The sequence below is a fragment of the Chrysochloris asiatica genome, unplaced genomic scaffold (assembly GCF_000296735.1).
Source record: "Chrysochloris asiatica unplaced genomic scaffold, ChrAsi1.0 scaffold00227, whole genome shotgun sequence".
Lineage (NCBI taxonomy): Eukaryota > Metazoa > Chordata > Mammalia > Afrosoricida > Chrysochloridae > Chrysochloris > Chrysochloris asiatica.
The window spans coordinates 2120451-2128611 of NW_006408745.1; the positions used below are offsets into that span (position 1 = coordinate 2120451).

The 8161-nt window shown below is 41.3% G+C and overlaps 1 pseudogene; it reads left to right on the forward strand.

Moving 5' to 3' along the window:
- Positions 1–5766: 5766 nt before the first annotated feature.
- Positions 5767–7754, forward strand: LOC102833973 (annotated as a pseudogene).
- The last annotated feature ends 407 nt before the right edge of the window (positions 7755–8161 follow it).

Genomic DNA, 8161 nt, shown 5'->3' on the forward strand with positions numbered 1-8161 from the left:
TATAAATGCAATGATTAGTTTGTTTAACCAAGTAGACAAAGGTAAAAACATAGAGTTTATTTCTTAAAAAAAAAAAAAATTGGTATTGTTTTTTATAAGATACAAATATGTTCTTTCTGTAATGTATTGTATTCCTTTTAAAAACACAGTGATATGTTAATTGTTTAGAAGTTAAAATTTAGCACTGTCAAAAAAGAAAATCCTGAAACTGGTCTTCACAATACGTCTAGATATAAGCTATCCCCTATCTTTTCTTTTTAAATCTGTTAAATTTTGCTTTTACTATATAAGAGTTAACACTACAATGAAATACTTGTTCTTTGTGAACAGCTACTTTTTCTAGACACCTCCAGAATAATTGACAGTTTAGGCTGTTAATTCACCTTATGATGCTGTGCTGAAAAGAAATTAAAATATGTACTCACTAGAACTTGACAGTTACAATGATATTCTACAGATTTACGTCATTAACGAATAAAGAGGGGATCCAAGTGTAAACTTTTTGAATCTTCCAAAAAAGGAAAAAAAATAAAGATCTCACTCTGGAACTATTACTATTATCTTTTTTATATCCTGTAAAAATAAAATACATTTGTAAATTCTGCAAAGCCGATTTTTCTTTTCCTCAAATAGATCTTCATTATAATCCAAATAAATAGAACTTAACAAGTTTATAATATATCCATTTGTTTTCTTAGAGAATAAACTTATTATAGTTCGGACATTAGAAAATAATATTAGAGTATTTAATTGTCTGTGCATATTAAATATGAATATTTATGAAAATAAACATTTTGAAATTGAGTAAATATCTGCAATTATAAAATTGTGAGCATGGAATTAATGCATACATAGTCATAAGTTTATATGGACATACAGTTTTCTAATATACAATATAGAGTCCTGGTATAGCACTGTGGGCTAACGTGCTGGATTGCAAAGTCATTTGAACCACAAGGTCAGTGGTTCAAGCTCACCTTGGAAACCCTATACAGGGTTGCTATGGGTTGGAAACAACAACAATATACAATATGCATTCTGTGAAGTATCTGGAAATTCTAGATTATAAAATCTAGATCCCCCACATATCTGTCAATTTATCTATGGTCATTTGTATGTTAATGTGATACTGGAAGCTAAGCCACTGGTGCTTCAAATACCAGCAAGGTCCCTATGGTGTACAGATTTCAGGAAAGCTTCCTGACTAAGCACAGACTAGGAAGAAAAAATAGGTGGTTTACTTTTGTAAAGCAGCAAGACACTATCTGATATAGTGCTGGAAGATGAGTCCTGCAGGTGGTGGTGGTGGTGGTCGTGTTGTGCTGAGGAGTCGGCTTCAAATCATAGCGACCCTGCATAGGGTTTCTGAGTCTGTAAATTTTACAGGAGCAGAAAGTCTCATCTTTCTCCCATGAATACTGGTGGTTTTGAACTTGTGACCTTGAAGTTAGCAACCCAACTCATAACCACTACACCTCAGGTGGGAAGGCACTCAAAATTAAACTGGGGATGAAGCAGGCTTCATGCAGAGCCTCTGCATTACATAAGAACATAGGTGGAATCCTGAACCCCATCCAGAATCGTCTGAGGTGGGAAATTTCCACTGGAAGGGACAAGCAGACCAGCCTGGAGTGGCTAGAAGAGCAGAAGAGACTTCTTGAAAGAAAGACTGACAGGAAAAATACAACACAATAATGGCAGTCCTACTGATTACTATAAGAACAAGCAAGTTGCTCACCCTGGAGACATCAAGGCAAGCAGTTGGGTCCCCTCAGGACAAACCACCTTCCAAGACTGAGTCTCAATGGGAATACACGAGCAGATATGCACTCTGATTGGTGACCATGTTTGTCATGGATAAGGGGAAGTGAGGGAAAAACAGCAATGAAACTGCGCGCTAAGTCCAACCACATTCAATACACTCTTGTGAACTTGAGTAGAAACCTGGTTGGCCAGCAGTGTGGCAATACCTGGGAACTCCTGGGTCCAGAGTCAGTGATATAGCCACAGAGGACTAGAGTGGAGAATGAAGCATCCAGCTGATAAGAAGAGAGGGCATATGCACAAGAACACCCACACTTACAGATAATACCCACTTGACCTGGCTTCAATGAATGGATGATCAGAGCTTACCTAGAAGAAGAAAGAAGAGGAAAAAAAAGAGTAATCTGATACAATTTGATGAACTTAACCTACACCTATGGATGCAGTAGCTCAAAAAATTGAACAAATCTTTACAGTGATATCATTCCCACCCCTGAATACACAGGGTAGACAGGGATAGGCAACTTGAGCATTGGCTACCCAAGATGGGGGACAGGGGGCTACAAAGGCAAGAAGTGATTGGCTTATAAACTTTCAAGAGGGAGCCTAGATCCAGAGAGCATGGAGGAAGATAGATTCTCCACTGAGTAGTATCCAATCTGTCTGGGTGGGACTGATGAAAGGAGATGTGGATAATATCATGTGGTACAATAGTGAATAATTACTATCAGGACTGACTGTGAGGGTTGGAAATGTAAAGGAAGACATTTTGTAGCAAAAGGAGGTGAGTGGTTGACTTTGCAGTCCAGGAGCCGAGGGCCCTGGGACCATCAAGGGAGAAGAGTGGAGAGTGGGACCCTACCCAGAGAAAGAGTGACACCAGAGAGGGGGGCAGAGAGGATGACGTGGAGATATGGAGCAGCTGGGAACTCTAGACCCAGAGAAGGAGAGGGGCTGAGTGCTGACAGCCAGGGGTCAGGCTTGCCATGTGAACCATTTGGTTGGTTGATGATGCATGGAGGGGATTGTAACCATGGCAATGTAACGATATACAATAGGATGAATGTAAAGCTAATGTTCTCCCATGTAAACTCTCACATAATTTACAATAAAATATTTTTTAAAAAAATCAACTGAGAAATTGCTGCTCCTCAAAGTAGTAATATTTATTGCGGTTAGGTGTTGTCAAGTTGGTTCTGACTAACAGCAACTTTATGTACAATAAAACAAATCACTTTCGGTTCCTGTATCTTCTAAATTGTCATATTTGAGTCCATTGTTGCAGTCACTGTGGCAATCAATCTCTTGTTGGGAGTGCACAAAGTAGAGTCAGCAATAATGATGTGGATAGAACAAAATTTATAGGACCTTCATATGCTGATGGGGCACTACTCAAAATAAGAAGAAATATATGCAAACATCTAGTAACAATTGAAATGTGGAATGTACAAAGTATGAATCTAGAAAAATTGGAAATCATCAAAATGAAATGGAATGCATAAAAACTGATATCCTACTGAGCTGAAATGGACTGTTATTGGCCATTTTGAATTTGGTAATTATATGTTTTATTATGTCAGGAATGACACATACAAGAGGAAACTTGTTGCATTCATGGTCAAAAAGGTATCTTGAAATATAATACTGTCTGTGATAGGATAATCTCTGTATGCCTCCAAGGAAGATTAGCTAATACAACTATTATTTAAATGTATACACCAACCACCAAAGCAGAAGATGAAGAAATTTATTAATTTTGTCAACTTCTTCAGTCTGTTATTAATCAAAGATACTATCTAGATGCCTACCAAAGTATGTAAATATGGGAAACAAAGAGAAAGTATTGTTGTTGTTGTTATGTACGTGGAGTAGGTTCTGACTCATAGCGACCCTACACAGGGTTTCTGAGGCTGTAAATCTTTATGGGAGCAGACCGCCTCATCTTTCTCCAGCGGAACCACTGGTAGTTTCGAACTGCTGACCTTGTGGTTCACAGTCCAATTCGTAACCACTATGCTACCAGAAGTAGTTGCAAAAAAAAAAATGGCCTTGGTGTAGAAAAGATGCTGGAGACCTCCTGATAGATTTTGCAAGGCCAATAACTTCCCCATTGCAAATATCTTTTTTTTCAACAACATAAAGGGCAACTATACATGTGGACCTTGAGAGATGGAACACACAGGAATCATATTGACTACTCTTGTGAGAAAGGGGGATGGAGAAGTTCAATATCATCAGCCAAACAAGGCCAGGGACCAACTGTGGAACAGACTGTCAATTGCTCATAGCTAGTTCAGGTTGAAGCTGAAGAAAATTAAAGCAAGTCCACAAGAGCCAAAATATGACGTTGAATATATTCCTTCTGAATTTAGAGATCATCTCAAGAAGAGTTTTAATGAATTAGACACTAAACTAAAAAGAACTGATCAATGTTCAACCATTTCAAGAGATAGGGTATGACCAAGAATCAATGTATTGAAAGAAGTCCACGCTGCACTGAAGACATTAACAAATAGCAAGACTCCAAGATTTAGTGGAATACAAATGGAAATCTTTCAACAAACTGATGTAATGCTGGAAGTAGTTACTAGTCCATGCCAAGAAAGTTGGTAGACTAGTTGGCCAACCAACTGGAAGAGATTCATATTTGTGTTCATTAAAAACAAAGCTGTCTCCATGCAAAAATTATCAGACAAAACCATTAATATCACATGCAAATACATTTTTCTGAAGATAGTTTTGAAATGGTTTCAGCAGTACATTGACAGGGAGCTACTAGAAATTCAAGCTGAATAGAGAAGATGACGTGGAATGAGGACTATGAACACTGACATCAGGTAGATCTTGACTAAAAGCAGAGAATACCAGAAAGATATTTACTTGTGCTTTCTTGACTATGCAAAAACATTTGACTGTGTAGATAATAACAAACTATGGATAACATTGCAAAGAATGGGAATTCAAGAACACTTCATTGTGCTCATTTGGAACCTGTATATAGAACAAGAGGCAGTAGTTTGTAAAGAACAAGAAGATACTTGCTGACATTAAGTGCCATCAAGTCAGGTCCAACTCATGACAACCCTGTATAGGATTTCTGAGGCTGTACATCTTTGCAGAAGTAGAAAGACTCACCTTACTTCTGAGGATTGGCTAGTGGACTCTAACCACCAATTTTTTGATCAATAATCCAATGCTTATCATACATAGGACAAGTGATTTAAAATCAGGAAAGGTGTGTGTCAGGATTGTATCTTTCCCAATATTTATTTAAGCTGTATGTTGTTGTTGTTTAGTGCCAATCAGTCAGTTCTGACCCATAGCAAGCCTGTATAGGGTTCTCAAAGAGCAGCTGGTGAGATTGAACTGCTGACCTTGCAGTTCAAAGCGACTTTTCAATCAGGCACATTAACCCACAGCACCATAGCGTGGGTTATCTACTGAGTAGATAATCTGAAAAACCAGAGTTATAAAGAAGAAAGTAGCATTAAGATTAGAAGAAGGCTCATTAACAACCTGCTGCCGATTAATGCACTGGACTACAAGGTCGGTTTGAACTGCAAGTTCAGTTGTTCAAACTCACCAGCCACTCGCTGGAATCCATATACAGGGTTGCTAACAGTCTGCACCGACTCGATGGCACTTAACAACAACAACATATGCAGATTATACAATCTTACTTTCTGAAAGTAAAAAGGACCAGAGGTACTTGCTGATGATGGTTGGAGAATACAGCCTTCAGAGTGGATTACAACTAAAAGTAAAGAAAACACAAAATCCTCACAACAACAATAAATAACATCATGATAAATGGGGAAAAGATAGAATTTGTCAAGAATTTCATTTTACTTGGATCTACAATCAATACTCATGGAAGTAACAGTCAAGAACTCAAGAAGCATATAGAACTGGGCTACAAAAGACCTCTTTGAAAGGTTAAAGTGCAGGGAAGAAAAGCGAGAGGGAGAAGGACGTTGAGAGAACGAGGAGGAAGGAGAGAAAATGGCGTCCACGGATTACAGTACCTAAAGACAAGCTGCAGCCCAGCAGGGCTACAGTGCTTACACAGCCCAGACCACTCAAGGATATGCACAAACCACCCACGCATATGGGCAACTAAGTTATTGAACCTATGGACAACTCACTGGTGTCAGCTATGCCCAGGCTTAGATCACGGCAACCTATGGGCAGACTGCCTATGCAACTTCTTATGGACAGCCTCCTACTGGTTATAGTACTCCGACTGCCCTGCAGGCCTACAGCCAGCCTGTCCACGGCTATGGCATGGGTGCTTATGATACCACCATTGCTAGAGTGACCACCACCCAGGCCTCCTATGCAGCTCAGTCTGCCTATGGCGCTCAACCTGCCTATCCAATATATGTGCAGCAGCCAGCAGCCACCGCACCTGCAAGATCACAGGATGGTAGCAAGCCCGCTGAGACTAGTCAGCCTCAGTCTAGCACAGGAGGTTATAACCAGCCCAGCATGAGGTATGGACAGAGTAACTACAGTAATCCCCAGGTTCCTGGGAGCTACCTCATGCAGCCAGTTCAAGGCACCTCCATTCTATCCTCCTACCAGCTATTCCTCTTCACAGACATCTGGATATGATCAGAGCAGTTACTCTCAGTAGAACACCTATGGGCAGCAGAGCAGCTATGGGCAGCAGCCGCACATTAGTTAGACCCCCACCTAGACTGGATCCTACAGCCAGGCTCCAATTCAATATAGCCAACAGAGCAGCAGCTACGGGCAGTAGAGTTCATTCTGACAGGACCACCCCAGTAGCATGGGTGTTTATGGGCAGGAATCTGGAGGATTTTCTGGACCAGGAGAAAACTGGAGCATGAGTGGCCCTGATAACTAAGGCAGGGGAGGAGAGGGATTTGATAATGGCGGCATGAGCAGCGATGGGCAGGGAGGAGGATGCGGTGGAATGGGCAGCGCTGGAGAGTGAGGTGGTTTCACTAAGCCTGGGGGACCCATGGATGAAGGACCAGATCTTGATTTAGGCCCTACTGTAGATACAGATGAAGACTCTGACAACAGTGCAATTTATATGCAAGGATTAAATGACAATGTGACCCTAGATGACCTGACAGATTTCTTTAAGCACTGTGGGCTTGTTAAGATGAACAAGAAAAGTGGACAGCCTATGATCCATATCTACCTGGACAAGGAAGCTGGGAAGCCCAAAGGCGATGCCACCGTATCCTATGAAGACCCACCAACTGCTAAGGCTGCCATGGACTGGTTTGAAGGAAAAGATTTCCAAGGGAAAGCTTAAAGTCTCTCCTGCTCCGAAGAATCCTCCCATTAACATCCGGAAGGGTGGAAGGCCACCCTGTGAGGGCAGATCGATGCCACCACTACTCCGAGGAGGTCCAGGGGCCCAGGAGGTCCTGGGGGACCCATGGGTTGCATGGGAAGTCGTGGAGGAGACAGAGGTGGCTTCCCCCTGAGAGAACCCTTTGGTTCCCGAGGGAACCCATCTGGAGGAGGCAATGTCCAGCACTGAGCTGGGGACTGGCAGTGTCCTAATCCAGGCTGTGGAAACCAGAACTTGGCCTGGAGAAGAGAATGCAACCAGTGTAAGGCCCCTAAATCCAAAGGCTTCCTCCTGCCACCCTTCCCACCCCCTGGAGCAAGGTGGCCCTGGTGGCATGCAGGGCAGGAGAGGTGACCTCATGGACCATGGAGGTCCTTGTGGAATGATCAGAGGGGGCCATGGTGAAGACAGAGTTAGCTTCCATGGTGGCTGAGGCATGGGCCTAGGTGGCTTTGGTGGAGGAAGACAAGGTGGTCCTGGGGTTCCCTCTAGCCCTTTAATGGGACAGATGGGAGGAAGAAGAGGCAGACATGGTGGACCTCTGAAAATGGATAAAGGCGAGCACTGCCAGGATGCAGAGACCAGCCCTACTAGACAAGACACCCCACAGAGCTGCATTGACTACCAGATTTATTTTTTAAACCAGAAAATGTTTTAAATTTATAATTCCATATTTATAATGTTGGTCACATTATGATTATTCCTTGTCTGTACTGTACTATTTTTCACCATTTGTGGAGAAACATTAAAACATTTAAATGGTAAAAAAAAAAAAAAACAAGAAAAAAACAAGGTTAAAGTGCAAAGTGTCACTTTGAAAACTAAGGTATAGATGGCTCAAGCATTTTCAATTGCTTCATATGTGTGTGAAAGCTGGACAATGAATAAGGAATACCGGAAAAGGTATTGATGCATTTGAATTGTGGAGTTGACAAAAAATACTAAAATTACCGTGGACTGCCAGAAGAATTATAAAAATTTGTCTTGGAAAATATATAGCCAAAAGGGTTTTTTAAAGTTTAAGCATGTTGTCAGTAGGGCCCGGTCCATGGAAAAGGACATGCT